We start from the raw sequence: 17627 nt of genomic DNA on the forward strand, positions 1-17627 counted from the left end.
TGTACCTGGTTTTAAGTCTTATCAGCTTCAAGCACAGTCTATCCAAACTATCTCCCTGATTATTTGACCAGAGCAGCTTCTTAGTCCCTTTGTTTATTTATTTGCCTACTTATTTGTTGGCTGTATTCACCACCAACATGGAAGATTTTGTCTCTTGTTCATCATGGTGTTCTCAGCATGTAGCAACTTGCTTGCACAGAACAGGCATTCACTGGAGATTTTTCTTTTGAATGAAAGAAAGAAAGAAAGAATGAATAGATGTGCATGGAGCTCAGCAAAACCAACTGGGATAGGATTACAGATGTTGGAGTCATTAACAAACAACTAAGAGCTGAAGTTTTGAAAGTATAGTAACATGTGTAAAATGAGACTTAAAGGGGCGTTGCACTGATTCCTGAAGACCAGAAAGATGTAAGGGGCAGGCAGAGGAAGAAATCATAAAATATATGGAGATCAAGAGTATACAAAGGGAACTCAGAGGCTAGAGCCTGCCCAAAACAAAACAAAATAAGACGAACAAAAACAGGAGAAAGCAGAGTCCAGGCTTAGACTGCAGCTCCTTGCTTACCCGTGCAGTCTAATTTTGAGCTGCCTCTTTGTAGTCCCAAAAGACAGGAGTTCCCTGTTCTGGGTCTACTAACCCATATGTTTCCGTGGGCAAGTCTTATGTGTACTCCTCACCATGGCTCAGCTCCAAACACGCTTCTACACTGATAACAAGAAATATGCCATAGATGATGTTCCCTTCTCAATCCCTGCCACCTCTGAAATTGCTGACCTTAGTAACATCATCAATAAACTGCTAAAGGACAAAAATGAATTCCACAAACGTGGAGCTTGATTTCCTTATTAAGGACCAGTTTCTGCAAATGCCCTTGTTCAAACACACGGAACTGGAGAACATCTCATCAGAAGAAACTGTGGAAATAGAAACAAGCAGTATACTGCACCCCAGCCAGAGCCAAGCATGTTCCATGATGACTGGATCAGTTCAATTAAAGGGGCAGAGGAATGGATGTTGACTGGTTCTTACGACAAGACTTCTTGGATCTGGTCCTTGGAAGGAAAGTCAATAATAACAATTGTGGGACATACGGATGTTGTAAAAGATGTGGCCTGGGTGAAAAAATGATAGTGTGTCCCGCTTATTATTGAGTGCCTCTATGGATCAGACTATTCTCTTATGGGAGTGGAATGTAGAGAGAAACAAAGTGAAAGCCCTGCACTGCTGTAGAGGTCATGCTGGAAGTGTAGATTCTATAGCTGTTGATGGCTCAGGAACTAAATTTTGTAGTGGCACCTGGGATAAGATGCTAAAGATCTTGTCTATAGTCCCTACAGATGAAGAAGATGAGATGGAGGAGTCCACAAATCAACCAAGAAAGAAACAGAAAACAGAACAGTTGGGACTAACAAGGACTCCCATAGTGACCCTCTCTGGCCACATGGAAGCAGATCATCAGTTCTGTGGTCAGATATTGAAGAAATCTGCAGTGCATCTTGAGACCATACAATTAGAGTGTGGGATGTTGAGTCTGGCAGTCTTAAGTCAACTTTGACAGGAAACAAAGTGTTTGATTGTATTTCCTATTCTCCACTTTGTAAACGTTTAGCATCTGGAAGCACAGCTAGGCATATCAGGCTCTGGGATCCCCAAACTAAAGATGGTTCTTTGGTGTCAGTAAAATGGTCTCCTACTTATGAACAGCAGCTGATCTCAGGGTCTTTAGATAACATTGTTAAGCTGTGAGATACAAGAAGTTGTAAGGCTCCTCTCTATGATCTGGCTGCTCATGAAGACAAAGTTCTGAGTGTAGACTGGACAGACACAGGGCTACTTCTGAGTGGAGGAACAGACAATAAATTGTATTCCCACTGATATTCACCTACCACTTCCCATGTGGGGGCATGAAAGTGAACAATAATTTGACTATAGAGATTATTTCTGTAAGTGAAATTGGTAGAGAATCATGAAATTACATAGATGCGGATGCAGAAAGCAGCCTTTTGAAGTTAATATAATGTTTTCACCCTTCATAACAGCTAACATATCACTTTTTCTCATTTTGCATTTGTAATAAGATAGGTTGTATTTATAAAATATAAACTGTGGCATGCATTCTCTATACAAACTTGAAATTAAACTGAGTTTTACATTTCTCTTTTAAAAAAAAGACAAAAACAAGAAGTACAGTATTATGGTAGCCAAGAGGAATGAAAAATACTGTCAGCTACAACTGAATTTCAGTGTAAGGGTGTGGTTAGCAGCCTTGCTGGAAGCAGGTTGCTTAGACAGGAGCAGACATATCATGAAAGGTTGAGGAATGAGTAAAAGACGAGAAATTGAGGACAGTAAATGGAGTAATCTCTTCTTTCAAAAACTGCAGAAAGACAAACTACACATATTCTCACTCATTTGTGGCAGCTAAGATTTAAAACAATTATACTCATGAAGACAAAATGTAGAATGATCATTACCAGAGGCAGGGAAGGGTGGTGGGGGTTGGAGGGAAAATGGGGATGGTTAATGGGTACACAAATATAGTTAGATAGAATGAATAAGATCGAGTATTTGATAGCACAACAGGGCAACAATAATTTATTATGTTTTAAAATAATTATAATTGAAATATTTATAAAACAAAGAAATGATAAATACTTGGAGTGATGGATACTCCATTTACCCTGTGATTATTACACGTTGTGTGCCTATATCAAAATATCTCATATACCGCATTTATAGATACACCTAGTATGCACCCATAAAAATTAAAAATTGAAAAAATTAAAAAATAAGAAAAACAACTGGGTGTGGTGGCTCATGCCTGTAATCCCAGCACTTTGGGAGGCCAAGTGGGGCAGATCACTTGCACTCAGGAGTTCGAGACCAGCTTGGCCAACATGGTGAAGCTCCGTCTCTACTAAAAATACAAAAATTAGCTGGTGTGGTGGCACATGTCTGTAATCCCAGCTACTTGGGAGGCTGAGGCAGAATTGCTTGAACCCAACAGGTGGAGGTTGCAGTGAGCTGAGATCGTACTGTCACTACACTCCAGCCTGGGCGACAGAGCAAGACTTGGTCTCAGAAAAAAATAAAAATAAAAATAAATAATAAGGAAACCAAAAATATTTTTCTGTTGTGAACAGAAACACAATTGGGTTAGTGACTAGAGAACTTGAATACGAGAGAATTTGCATTTCTTTTGCTTTAAGACAGAAGATACTTCACAAGTTTAAATGCTGATTAGAGAGCATCAATGTTCCTCTGTACAAAGAAAGGGAACCAGAGCAAAGATGGAGGAACTAACCCTAGAAGAAAGAGAGGTAGGAAAAGTTGGAGTCAGAAATGTGCATAAAATGTAGAAGGTACAAAATAAGACAAAATGAGTATGGATGTCTTTATACCATATGCTGAGTTGCCATTGGTACGGGAAATGACAAAATGTGGAGTTGAAGAGGGAAAAGGAGGCAGTCATGGAAATACATCATAATAAAACCACTGAAGTATTGTAGGGCATGTAGGCTTGGCACCAAGAACATTATAACACAGATATTACAGTACACTACAAGAGACGTCTGTGGCTGTAAGATTAATGATAGCCATAAGCCCCACTCAAGTGTCTTGCAGGGACGACACTATATGTTACTTAACAGTATGATGAAACTCAGTGGGGGATTTCCAGAAGACAACTCCATCTCAGCACAGCTGCAACTTTTATAAACCTTAAAACAGAGCTCACCCTAACAAGAATAGGCTTAAATTCCCTTTATGAAAGAAACACCTGGAAACTGACTTAGATTGCATACAGGTATAAGAAAAGGAAAATAATTCCCCAAATTCTGAAAATGGTCTCCAAATGGAGACCCTCCCGGTCAGTTGGTCATCTGACTATCCGATTATATCTAGCCCATGCCACCAGCCTGCTCTTGTGTCTTGTAAAAGCACTGCCAAAATAAACCACTGGAGTGGCAGATGGTGTCTAAGACCCATCTTTCCCATGAATCAGACCAAAGAAGAGAAATTGCTCTGGGGAGGCTGCTTAACCAAGACTACCTGAGACCCCCAATGATGACAAACATCTAGAGTGGACCTGAACTATTTATTAAGGAAATAAATATTTTGGTTTGACACTAACTCCCTTCTTCTTTAATTGCCCTTCCCCACCCCCATTTGTTGTGTACTCAAGCCCTAGATAGAAAGTTACAGAACTGTTACATATCTGTTGAAAATTTAGTATGTTCTGTTTAAATATGCTTCAGGATCCTTTAGGACAATACATTATTACTAATGAACTTTATGAAAAGTATTTAAAACCATGAGAAAATGTTCATCATTTAAAAATGTAGAAAATTCCAGCATATATAGTGTCATTTCGATTAAAAAAAATTTCTAATATAAATAGTATTTTTGTGTTGTGGCAGTGCTGATAACTTCGTTTGTACATATTTTCAGTGTTTTCTAAATGTCTACAAGAATTATTATATTTGTAAAATAAGACAAAAATATTAGCACATATTCATAATTATTGCCTTAGGAAAAGCATCTTGACGTAGACTTATGTGGATCAAAGTGCATTTGTTTATTTGCTACACATTACCAAATTTCCTTACAAAAATATTGTACACATTTAAGATAATTCTAGCAAAGATAAACATTTATTATGAAGAAAGCACATGTGATTCTTAAAAAGAACTTCAAAGATCATGGCAAAAAGACAGAGCTAAATCAATCAGTTAAAAAAAAAGGCGTAAAGATTTTCGTCTGACACTCCTTAGTTGCAGGGAGCTCCGAAGAGCAACTCCCAGCCAGTGAGGGACAGAAGGTGATACATAAATAAGCTAGCTTTCTTGCTCATTCATGGGACAACTCTGAAATTAGGTTCAACACAGTCCCTCAGAGGGTCCCCACACAGAACTGAGCCCAGTGGTGATCTACTCAATTAACATGCCCTTTGCTGGCTTGCCTCCTTTCCCTGGGTTCACCTGCCTATTCCATGACTATGCTTCCTAGGCTTATCACCTTGCACTTACATCCTGCCTCAGGGTCTGCTTTTTGGCAAATCCACTCTAAGATGTCATGAGAATCACATTATAAAACGTAAGTTGCATTTTTGTGTCATCACTTTTTTTTTTTTTTTTTTTTTTTTTTTTTTTTTGAGGCGGAGTCTCGCTCTGTTGCCGGACTGGAGTGCAGTGGCCGGATCTCAGCTCACTGCAAGCTCCGCCTCCCAGGTTTACGCCATTCTCCTGCCTCAGCCTCCCGAGTAGCTGGGACTACAGGCGCCCGCCACCTCGCCCGGCTAGTTTTTGTATTTTTAGTAGAGACGGGGTTTCACCGTGTTAGCCAGCATGGTCTCGATCTCCTGACCTCGTGATCCGCCCGTCTCGGCCTCCCAAAGTGCTGGGATTACAGGCTTGAGCCACCGTGCCCGGCCTGTGTCATCACTTTTATTTTCTGTTTCTGATCAGGGAATTTGAAACACACATCTAATTATTTCTAACATTTAATTGAACCACTACTATATTCCGAGCACCAAGCTAACCATGTTACATGAACTGACGTGTTTAAATCTCCCAAGAAATGCTAAATGCAATGCAGAATTCAGAAAGAGATAAATCCCTCCACTGTTTATTCAACTAATCCTGAGTACAAACTGTGTGGAAGGCACACCACTCTATGAAGACAGACCTTGTACTTATGGAGCTATAGGACAGTGGAGACAGCTATAGAACATGTGTGCGTGTGTGTGTATGTACATATATTACATTTATGATGGAATACCATTCAGTAATAAAAAAGAATGAAACCATGTCATTTGCAGTAATATGGATGGAACTGGAGGTCATTATGTTGAGTGAAATAAGCCAGGCACAGAAAGACAAATCTTTCATCTTCTCACTCACATGTGGGAGCAAAAAAAGTTGATCTCATGGAGGTAGGGAGTAGAATGACAGTTACTAAAGGCTGAGAAGGATGATGGGGGAGGAGGGAGGAGTAAACAGAGATTGATTAATGAGTACCAAGCAGTTAGAAGGTGTAAGTTCTAACGTTTTATAGCATAATAGGGTGACTACAATTAGCAGCAATGTATTTTATATTTCAAAATACAAGCAGAGAGGATTTGAAATGTTTGGAACACATAGAAATGATAAATGCTTTAGATGATGCCTATCTTAAATACTTTGACTTGATCCATACACATTCTATGCATGTAAACAAATCACATGTGCCTCCTCAATAAGTACAAATATTGTGCATCAATAAGAAATTTAAAACTAGAAAAAAAGATTTCAACAGTTAAAAAGAAGAGGAAAGGCATTCTAAGCAGAGGCAATAATGTAAAACTACCTGAGACAGGAAAAGCTTAACATTTCTGAAAAGCTAGAAGACTGTTATAGGTGGACGGTGGAAGCTAGAAGATTGTTACAGGTGGACAGTGGCAAGCAAAGAGGACAGCAGCTTGCCCAGAAGCTGGGGAACTGGGAAGTTGCCAGATCGTGTGAAGACTTGGGCTATGAAGAATGCTGAATTTCACATCAATCAGAGTTCAAAGCCATTGAAGGATTTTAAGCAGCATGATTGTTTTTGCTGCTGTTTTAAAGTGTATTTCAGTTGTGGACTAAGCCCTTTGTTTAGTCTCAGAAAAAGAAATGCGTTAAGTCTTCTAACAGAGGCTGTAAACTGCCTCATGGAGAATCAAATATGGAGTACAGACATTTATTTGTTTCTCAATGCATGGCCCAGTTTTAAATGTTTGTTTGTAACTAACATCTGGATTTCCAGGATTTCTAGAATGATCTTCCAGGAGCTCTGTGAAAGAGAAATATCAGGTAATGCATGCTGGTTGGCGTTTCCCATGACAACAATCTGTGGTCCTGTTTAGATGGTATGTCCATTCTCCAGATTTTGAAGCTCCATATTTATCTTGGAGCTACTGTATCACTGAATATAACAGAGTTACAGATTTTGTTATCTTTTAGTCTTTGTAGATAAGTTTGCAATGCCTGCATTGTAACCTTTGGTAGAGCAGACTTCTGTGTCTTTGAGTAAGCTAGCTTCTAAACTAGATTATGGATTTTTTTTTTTTTTTTTTTTTTTTTTTTTTTTTTTTTTTTTGAGGTGGAGTCTCGCTCTGTTGCCCAAGGTGGAGTGAAGTGGCGCCATCTTGGCTCACTGCAAGCTCTACCTCCCGGGTTCATGCCATTCTCCTGCTTCAACCTCCCGAGTAGCTGGGACTACAGGCACCCACCACCACACCCAGCTAATTTGTTTGTATTTTTAGTAGAGACGGAGTTTCGCCATGTTAGCCAGGATGGTCTCGATCTCCTGACCTCATGATCCGCCCGCCTCAGCCTCCCAAAGTGCTGGGAATACAGGCGTGAGCCACCACGCCCAGGGATTATAGATTTTTTTTTATAGATGATGTTTAACAGGCCAGCTGGGGGAAATAATGGAGAACAGTTAAGAGCACAAGTTTTAGATTCAGACGGCCCTCAATTCTGTAAGAAGCCCCCACCTACAGGACCAATGTTATTTCCCATAATTTGTCTTCTAAACGCAGCACTCTTGTCACCCCTAAGTATTTGACACTTCTCTATATGCCAACCTTTTCATGCCTTCCAAGCCTGTCCCTTCGCTGTACAATTAGGGATGCTCAGCCAGATGAGGTAACAGGGGGTGAGTAAACACTGAGAAGCTTGCTGATGGTATACTCACACAATTGACCCAAAGCAGAAGTCAGCAGGAATGGAAGCTGCAACAAGTGAGTGGGAGAATTGACCGGTAAATGATTAGACAGGATGAGAGAGAAGATGGGCAAGACAAGAAGCTAGGACCACAGACATTAACAGAAATATTCTCAGGTCTGGTAGTATAAACAGAAATAGCATACTGTCTGAATAATCCAGAGATGTGGTCTGGTAACATTGATATACTTTGTCCTTATTAACTACAAGTTGATAAGGAGCAGCACAATGGACTGAATATCTGCATTCCCCCAAATTCGTATGTTGAAACCCTAGCACCCAAGGTGATGTTACTAGGAGGTGGGGCTGTTGAGAGGTAATTATTAGGTCATGGGAGTGGAGCTGTCATAAATGGGATTAGCACTCTTACAAAAGAGGCCTGAGAGAGTTACCTTGGCCTTTGGCCTTGTCAGGTTACATTGAGAAGACGGCTGTCTATGAATCGGGAAGCAGGGCTTCACCAGTCACTGAATCTATTGGCACCTTGGTCTTGAACTTCCCAGCCTCCAGAATTGAGGAATAATTCTCTGTTGTTTACCTACCACCTATTCCACCTATTCTATGGTGTTTTGTTATAGTGGCCCGAATAGACTAAGATAAGTAGATAATAGTAGATATGGTTTAGATAGTATCTTAAGACTTTGAGGTAGATTTCAGGTTCTTAAATTGGGGAACCCAACCCCTGATAGGTAGTTTGAATTCTACTAATGTGAAATATAGTAATAAAGCCTCATTAACAACAGGGATTTGGGGAAGTGGAAGAGAAGGCTTAAAGGTCTATTTTCAGATGAAATGGTATATCCTTCAACTCCCTATGACCATGAGTTCAATTGTTTGGATTTTTAGATCCCATAAATAAGTGAGAACATATGATGTTTGTCTTTCTGTTCCGGCCTTATTTCACTTAACATAATGATCTTCAGTTCCATTCAAGTTATTGCAATTGACTGCATCTCATTCTTTCTTATGGTTGAATAGTGCTCCATTGTGTATGTGTACCATATTTTCTTTATCCATTCATCCGTTTATGAACACTTAGATTGGTTCTAAATCTTAGCTAGATTTTCTGATTGTAGAACAATTGAAATAATTGACAGAATTGAATGTTTTTCCTTCTTTTGGGCATTTTTAGGCTCAAAAGAGATAACTATAACTTGCATGTGCATCATTTTATAATAATTACAAAATATGTTGGCATATATTATCATTATTACCACTGCATTATATAACTTGAACATTTAGTGGTACTTTCTGGGTTATTTTGCATTTGCTAACAATAAAAACAAACTACAGTACACACACACATATTTTTCTAATCCCATATACTTTATTTTGTCATGTTACTTTTAAAATTTCACTACTTTGTTCCATTTTATATACCTTTAATACTCTCATATATATAATAATTATAATTATTTATATAATTAATTATATAATATTTGTAATTATGAAGTTTATTTTCTGGAAAAATTTAATTATTTTTGTTATCATTCATAGACTTAAAAAGAAAATAATAGCAACTTTTAAATGATTGATGAAATATTCTTTTTATAGTTAAACATCATTTTTTACCCAAGAATACCAAATGTTATAACAAAATTTCAGAGATTTAAAATATTAGGAAACGTTAATAGGCCCCAAATTGTGTACAGATACATGTGCATTGGAGCTTTCAAGCAGGTTCGCAAATACACTCATAAGTTTTACCCTTGCAAATGATTCTGACATATCTTTTGTTGATCTGGTCATTCTCCATTATTACGCTAAGCAAAGATTACCTTTGTTCTGTATCTCAATTACAGAGCACAAAGAAGAGAAAACAGAAAATGTCCATTGAGTCCTCTGCCCCTGGTAAAGTATGGCTCCCAGTATGCCTCCTTCAAGAGCGTGACTGACCCAATTACTAGCATAAGCAAAAGGTGTAATTTTTAAATATATTTACTTGAATGAGTCAATAGCATCTGATAATTCATGCAATGTAAATCAGTAAGATATACCTAAATTAACTAATATACCAGGACATACCTTCCATCTAACCAACCTTGAAATATAGACCAAACTGTCAAATCTAGAATTTTTTTTTTTTAAAGGAAATAAATTAGGGCCTTGCAAAGTTGCAGAGATATTTAGGATACGTAAACTAGATTAAGAAATCAAACAATTTATGATCCTTACTAAACCTGCAAATTGAAAAACATTAACATCTTCCTTGGCACAACATCGTTTTCAAATCTATATGACATCGCTTGGCTCCATTTTTAGTCAGCATAATTTTGGCTTCTATTCTTACATGGATAACAGCCAAATTCATCTGTCTTCTATGTCCAATCCTAGCATCTTTGTTTAGTTCCTCGACTGAGATTCTGTTTTAAATAGCCTGAAACATTACTCTAAAGAAAGAGATTTTCCTGAGCAATTTGAGGTATCTTTGTCAAATCATATAGTTATCATCTGAAGCTTTGTTTTCAATTCAGAGGTTCGAACAGTGTAGCTTTCTTTCTATAACTTGCCTAGAGATTTCCGTGCCTCCTTTCACCGGAAATTGCTTTGATTAATATAATTCTCTTTCTGCTATGATTTCTTTGCTAGTCACTGCCCTCTTTGACGAACAAAAAACGCAGGTGCTAGATTTCTAAGGAGGGCTAGGTTTGAGGGCAAAGTATGCATTCCTACTGCCACCAATTGCTTTTAAAGTTTGAGTTTTTACATGTGTTTATAAAACCCTTGAAGATTATTTTTCAGATCTTGAGCCTGTTGGCCGGCAAATCCATTCCTCAACCTTCTGGTCCCTGAAGGCTAGTTTTCTTGCGCTCCTAAGTCAGCTGACTTCTGTCTTGGGTGAGTCAATGGAAAGTGGAAGATGGAGGGCGGGAGAAGGGAAGTGGTTAGAATAATCCTCATTAAGCAGTTTGTCTCTTCTGTGATTCCAGCCTCCACAGTATATGCCCAGTATAGTTGTATCTTCAAAGGTGACCCCGGGTATAAGGATATTGTTAATCTATAGGTCACACTATTCTTACCTATTGTTCTCAGATATTGCATCACCTTTGCAATTAATTCCTTGCATTAAATTCCCTTCTCAGAAAACTCTTGAAGTGGATTATATTTTGCTGCATAGATCCCAGTTGAACAAGCATCAATTATTAGCTAAATATAAATGGAGAGATTTTAACTTTAACAAATTTATGACTGGCACTTGCAGAAGAGAAATTTATGAAGCCTATTGTATCATCTGAATGAATGCTAATCATATATTTACAATAAAAGTCACTGCTTAGAAAAATCCTACGAAAGTATCAAATAATGGGATTGTAATTCAGAAGATTAATTGGCCTTGATATTTAAAAATATCATATATTAATTATTGAGGCATTAAAATTTGTTAGAAAATAAATTGGAATGTTATAAGATATTCTTACATGGTATGTAAAAGCTTCGTAAGCTTTTCTAATTTATAGAGTCAGTTTTTGTGTTCAAGCAAATCTCTCTGAATTTTTTCATCCCAGGAAGAAACCCCCAATTGAACTGATGTAAAACATAAACAGTGGTAACGAAATTGGACCTGAAAACTGAATAAAAGACATGCAAAAGCTAAATATGCTTATGCCTAATTATATCAAATCACTATTAATAAAATAACTGGATACAATTCCAACAATACAGGTTTTTCTTTTGTAACTATTTGTTTTCCTAATTTGGCTCCTAATAATAAATATTACATCACAAAAGATCACTGCCTTTTTAGAATGTATCACAAGTAAATTCAATACTCTTAAGAGCTAGCAAGAATTATTTCAAAATAATTTAATACCCAACGTTCTCTGTGAAGTAAAGGCTTTTTTTTACTTTTGTATCTGTATTTTACCCATGGAATTATAGATTAATATACATTTTTGTCACCCCTTATGTATGATTCTTACATGTCACTTATATGTACGTACAGTCACATTCAGAAAAACATTTCAGAAGGAGTCCCTTACTTGGTATTTCATGTGGAAGATATAAAGTTCAAACACACCGATATAATATGTAAAATCAAAGCAAATAGAAAATATGGCCAATTCCCAGGATGACTCCCTTCTGGTTACAGTCAGTGTCCTGGATGGTTAAAGCAATGGAAAGAAGCAGAGGGATAGTGGCCAAAGTGTTCATGTGCACAAATATACATGATCAAAATATGTTGCTGTGACATTGTTTCTTTTCTTTTTTTTTCTTTTTTTTGTGATAGAATCTTATGCTCTTGCCCATGCTGGAGCACGGTGGAGGCTCAGTCATGCAGCCTCAACCTTCCTGGCTCAAGAGAACCACCCACCTCAGCCTCCTGAATAGCTGGGGGTGTAGGTGCACACCACCCTGCCCTGCTATTTTTTTTTTTTTTTTTTTTTTTTTTTTTTTTGTAGAGATGGAGTCTTGCTATATCACCCAGTCTGGTCTTGAACTGCTGGGTTCAAGTAGTCCTCCCACCTCAGCCTCCCAAAGTGCTGGGATTGCAGACATGAGCAACTGCACCTAGCTTGCTGTGACATTCTTGATTCCTATATCTAGTTGAAGCTTTGCAAACACATGAAAATAATTTGAAATGCCTTAGTTTCCAAATGATATTTTTATGAGAACTGGTTCTACTTAGATATGATCTGGCAAGAGATTTTGAAGTAGAAAGGTTACCTATACTGTCACCATCCTCATAACTGAGGAATTGCATTAGCTGGCAAAACTATTCTTAGAAGCCACCCTGGCCAACTCCTTCCCCTATAAAAGTTACAATGAATAAAATAAAAGGTAAATTTTTGTTTACATCTGGGTCTATATAAACATATTTCTGTCAAACTGAAATATTAGTAACTCATATGACTGTTTTCCCCAATGATATGTAAACCAAAACATTTAAAAAATATATTTCTTTAAAAACATTTATTTTTCTGCTAGTAAAAGTTGCCTGACTAGCGGTCTCTCTCTGTGAAGAACAAAGTGCAGATAACAGGGTATTTCTTCCCCATGATGCCACCCCTCCTTCTTCAAGCTTCTCCATTTCTTCCTTTCTCCTAGATATTATAGAAGTTACCCTACTCAGATTCAAATTATAGTGGTGCTTCTCTAACACTAATGTACATCCAAACCACCTGGGGATTTTGTGAAAATGCGTCTTGATTCAATAGGTCTGGGGTATGCCCTGAGATTTTGCATTTCTAAGAAGCTCTCAGGTGATAACCAGATGGTGGTCTATGGACCAAATTTTGAATAGCAAGGAATTAAAAATTTTATCTCTCTTCCTGGTAAAGTATATGCTTCTTGAAGACAAGAACTGTGTCTTGCTTACATCTTGATACACAGCATCAGTAAATATACTTCGATGAAGCGTTTATTACATAACTGTTCTAACCGTTCACTCCCGTGTTCTAAGAAAAATACACTGTTAATTTTCTATACATGAAGAGTGAGAACTATAAAGGCTATATATATACACACACACACACACACATACACACATATGTATATAATTTTAGCTTTATAACAACTGTACTGAAATTCCCATGGTGAAATCATATCTCATGAATGCCTTATCTATAAACACTGGCGTTTGTAAAAGTACACTGCAAAGAAAAGTAAACAATAAGTATGAAATGCCTTTTCTTAGAGGGAAGGAAGATATAATGGGCAAAATGTTGAAGCATTGATAATTGTTAAATATATATCATTATAGTTTAAGAATATTGAATGAATTCCTATGAAATACAAAAGAAATTGCTTTAATAGAATTTATCTAGCTCCCCAATCTAAACTTGTTCCTAGTTTTGAACTTAGAATCATAAAATAGAATTAACACTAAACATTACAGAAACCCAAATTCTGAATATTAGAACATGTGTGTGTGTGTGTGTGTGTGTTGGTGGGGGTTGAATGAGGTTAGGAGGCCCAAACTAATAGAGCCTTCTTATTCCCATTTAATAAATTCATGGATTCTTTTGACTTCATGTGCAGAAGATGACATCATATTAATGCTTTATATGCAAACTGACTCTAGAATTTCCTGCAAATTAAAGTATAACATGGGGAATGTGATGCACACACACATTTTCTCAGCATTTTTCTTTTCTGCTTCTCTTTCCCCAATTGACCAGTAGTAAATCCCAATGCTAACAGAATCTGAGAGGATCACTAAGATTTCTGAGAGGCACGCACTCTTGTTGCCCTTTAGTACTTGACTTTTCCGATTCTTCATTTCCCTGTCTCTTCCATCTTTCTCTTTCTCTCACTCTCTCAGTCTTACGAAACAGAAAAGGAGAATATTGAGACTATAGGCTATAGGGCTCTGGTCAAAAAGAGGTGGCAAAAAGGTAGTAAAGATTCAGAGGATGACAACTGCTATTTTACTTAGTCTGTTAGCATCCATATGCCTGTAAGTATGAAGTTGAATTGTTTCTGTTGGAGAGTTGTTTTCTAAAATGCTAAGCTTTTTTGGTTGTTGATGGCTGAAGTACGACAGCTCATATGTATCGTTGAATACTCTGACAGCATGAAAAAATTTACTGGCTCCTGGATGTTTTTATCTTAATGTACCTACAAGTGCCACATTATATTACAGTTTCTTCATGCCTAAAAGGTTTTTCATTGTTGTCTAGGAGAGTTTTGTCTGATTCCACCTCATGAATTCCTCATTGGGGTTTTCTCCCCCATCATTAAAGTAATTGATTTTCAGAATAAGTCCCAATCACTGTATGTGGCAGCACTTTCATCCATGTGTTTAAATGTGATAAATTGCTTTCTATCAGTTATATTTATAGAATGAAATTCTTACTGCAAATAAAAACAAAATGTATCTGTGCTATTACCAATTCGTGTTTTAAAAATCAGAAATATAAACTGATTCATATTTGTAATAACACTTGTAATCATAAATGTAACAAAAAAATATCCATTTATGCATATCACAATGCTATCGACATATTAATTACTCAATATTTAGTGGTAACAAAAAATAAAATGTTCATATCCCCATTCATATATCACTCAGTAAATTTTTCAATTTTCCTTTATCCCAATCTGAACTTTATATGGGATATATTAGATAATAAGATGTATTAGGTAATAATATAAAGTCCCATTTATAATTATCTTGTCATCATTGTTTAGAATTTGATAGCACAACATCTACTAGGATATAGTAATTTAGCTCTCAGATTAAAACCAAAGTGTTCTGCAGTAATATGTTGGCTTGTATCAAGATAAACTAAAAATCTCAAGCACTGCATTTCCAGTATCACTTCAGAGAAATAAAAAGGCACTGAACAGCTAGGAAATCCTATCCTATATGCTCACAAACAAGAAATGGCTATTCAGAGCCAAAGGTATGAGTTACTGCTTTCGCTGTCCAATATGTCTGAATAGGTTGCATTTATAAAGACACTCCTTACAAAGCAGTATACATTTTACATATTTAGTAATACATATGAAAAAGGTAATTAACCTTTTTTTGACTATGCAGGAAAAAAGAACAAACTGCTTATAAAGAAACTATAGCATACACTTTATTACCTTTACATATTGAGTTAAATTGCTGCAGAGCCAACATGATTTGTAATGCAAACCATTTTATCTTTGCAATATTTAGGTACAAACCATTGGTATTTAATGTATTTTTCTGGTAGCATAGACTTTTAAAAAATCTTTGTAATGAAATCTTTCATCCATTACTGTAGGTTTCAGGAACTACAGCAGTCAGGTAGAGGACATTTTGATGAAAAAAAACTCCAAACTTCTCTAGATACATTATAGGTTGAGCTGTCCTTTCTGCTGTGGCTTTTTTGTTTTGTTTTGTTTTTGCTAAGGAATTGACAAAAATTAATTTATGAAGATTAGAGACTAATAGAAGGAGAAAGTATATTGACTACAATTAGACAAATAATGGCAATAAAAAGTTTAAGATATTATGGCTAAATTTGAATCTAAAGCTATTCAAAAGAATTTAGCATTTATAAGAAGTTAACAGGCCTTTACAATATTCCCAGTGGTTTTTTCCTCCATTGCTGTGGATATTTATATGGTTTTAAATCTAGCAATTGATTTAAGGATCTGGACCTAAATATAGCATTACAAAAAGCCTTAGTATCCTTCCTATACTCAAGTGCCATACATTAATATGCATTTCATAATGTTCCCTGTAATTTAGTGAGTACATATATTGTTATAAGTTTAATATTACTATATGTTTAACCTGTTGGCAAAATAGAGTTTAAAAAAGAATCTAAATGGAAGAAATTTAACATGGGTTTACAAAAAGAACGAAAGAGTTGACATTTAGTTCAACTAAATGTTTCTTCTTCTCAGTTAGAGCATACAGTGAATATTAACCTCAAAAGTATATTTTATTTGCTGACCACAGCATTCACGAGATATGTGTGGTTGAATATTTCAACTGGTCCTGAAACTTTCTTAATTTAATTCCTCTCTTCTTCCATGAACTTACACAGCTGTTTAGTTCTTTTGTAAACAGGGAAGGCTAGGCACTCTTGCACAGATCTTTTTAGCATATGAAACATATTGACATGAATATAACATATGTGCCAAAGCAATATTATTCAGTTAACATTTCAACGAAATGCAACATAAAATTTTAAATTACATATTTCTGCATGTGTTTGATTCTTGTTTACTGTATCTGATCCAGAAAAAAGGAATACTCTTATTGTGAAAAAACATCTCTAATACCTTAGCATTTTACTATCATCTGAAAAGAATGGTTATAACCAGTCATTTATTTTTCCATTGCTTTAAAGTTACCAGGTAGCAACATGGTAAATTCAGTCAATTAGGGCTTTTGATTCAATAGCGCAATTGTCCAGGAGAAGTTCACTGACAGACTTAGGTATACCAAATACAGAAAGCAGGTAGGATCTTGCATGATCTCACTTATATACAGAATCTTCAAAATGTTGATCTCATAGAAGTAGAGAGTAGAACAGTAGTTACCAGATGGTGGGGAGGGGTGGGGCAGGGGAAATGGGGAGAGATTGGTCAACAGGTACAAAGTTACAATTAGATAGAAAGAATAAGTTCTGGTGTTCTTGCACAGTAGGGTAATGATAGTTAATAATAATGTATTGTGTATTTCAGCATAGCCAAAAGACTGGATTTTGAATGTTTTTACTACAAAGAAATGATAAATGTTTAAGCGGATAGATATGCTAATTAAGCTAGTAATTATACAATGTATGGAAACATCACAATATATCCTATAAATATGTATAATTATTACCTGTCAATTAATATTTAAAAAAATTAAGAAAGTGCATAGGATTATTTTGTTTCATGGAGCAGCAAGGCAAAAAATAGCGGTTCTCCACCCTGGTTGAAGTATATCACCAGAGCAAGTCCATCACATGATATCACCTTAGTTTCTACAAACAGAATGCACTGCATCTTTTCCTTTCTCAGAGAAAATAGTGTGATCATGGATTACTTGCTGTTTACAATAAAAAAGGCATAATATGTGCTATATTAAATGATATATACCTTTTAATCATATTTTAAAAATATGCACTTATAAAATATCTTTATGATTTAACACTTATCTTTTGTTTTAAGAATAAAAGTGTCCTGTACTTAAATAGTTTACATATGCCTTTTATTTTTTATTTATTGTGTAGCTATGTAGGATTGTCAAAACCCTAACTGAAATGTAGTGTTACAGTACTGCTTAGTTTTTAATAGCTGAAAATTAAGTGTGGGCTAAAATTTGATTTTCATAGCACTATGAATAACTTGAAAATGTCTTAATACATACTTCAACAATATGTCTTTTTATTACTCCAATGCTCTACATAAGCAAATATCTCAGAGTAGAACATAACGGAGTCTTGCAAATTGAACAGATCCTGGAAGCC

The 17627-nt window shown here is 36.2% G+C and overlaps 1 pseudogene; it reads left to right on the forward strand.

The window, feature by feature from the left end:
• Positions 1–682: 682 nt before the first annotated feature.
• On the forward strand, positions 683–1912 carry LOC104671227 (annotated as a pseudogene).
• The last annotated feature ends 15715 nt before the right edge of the window (positions 1913–17627 follow it).

Source organism: Rhinopithecus roxellana, chromosome 5 (genome assembly GCF_007565055.1).
Source record: "Rhinopithecus roxellana isolate Shanxi Qingling chromosome 5, ASM756505v1, whole genome shotgun sequence".
Classification (NCBI taxonomy): domain Eukaryota; kingdom Metazoa; phylum Chordata; class Mammalia; order Primates; family Cercopithecidae; genus Rhinopithecus; species Rhinopithecus roxellana.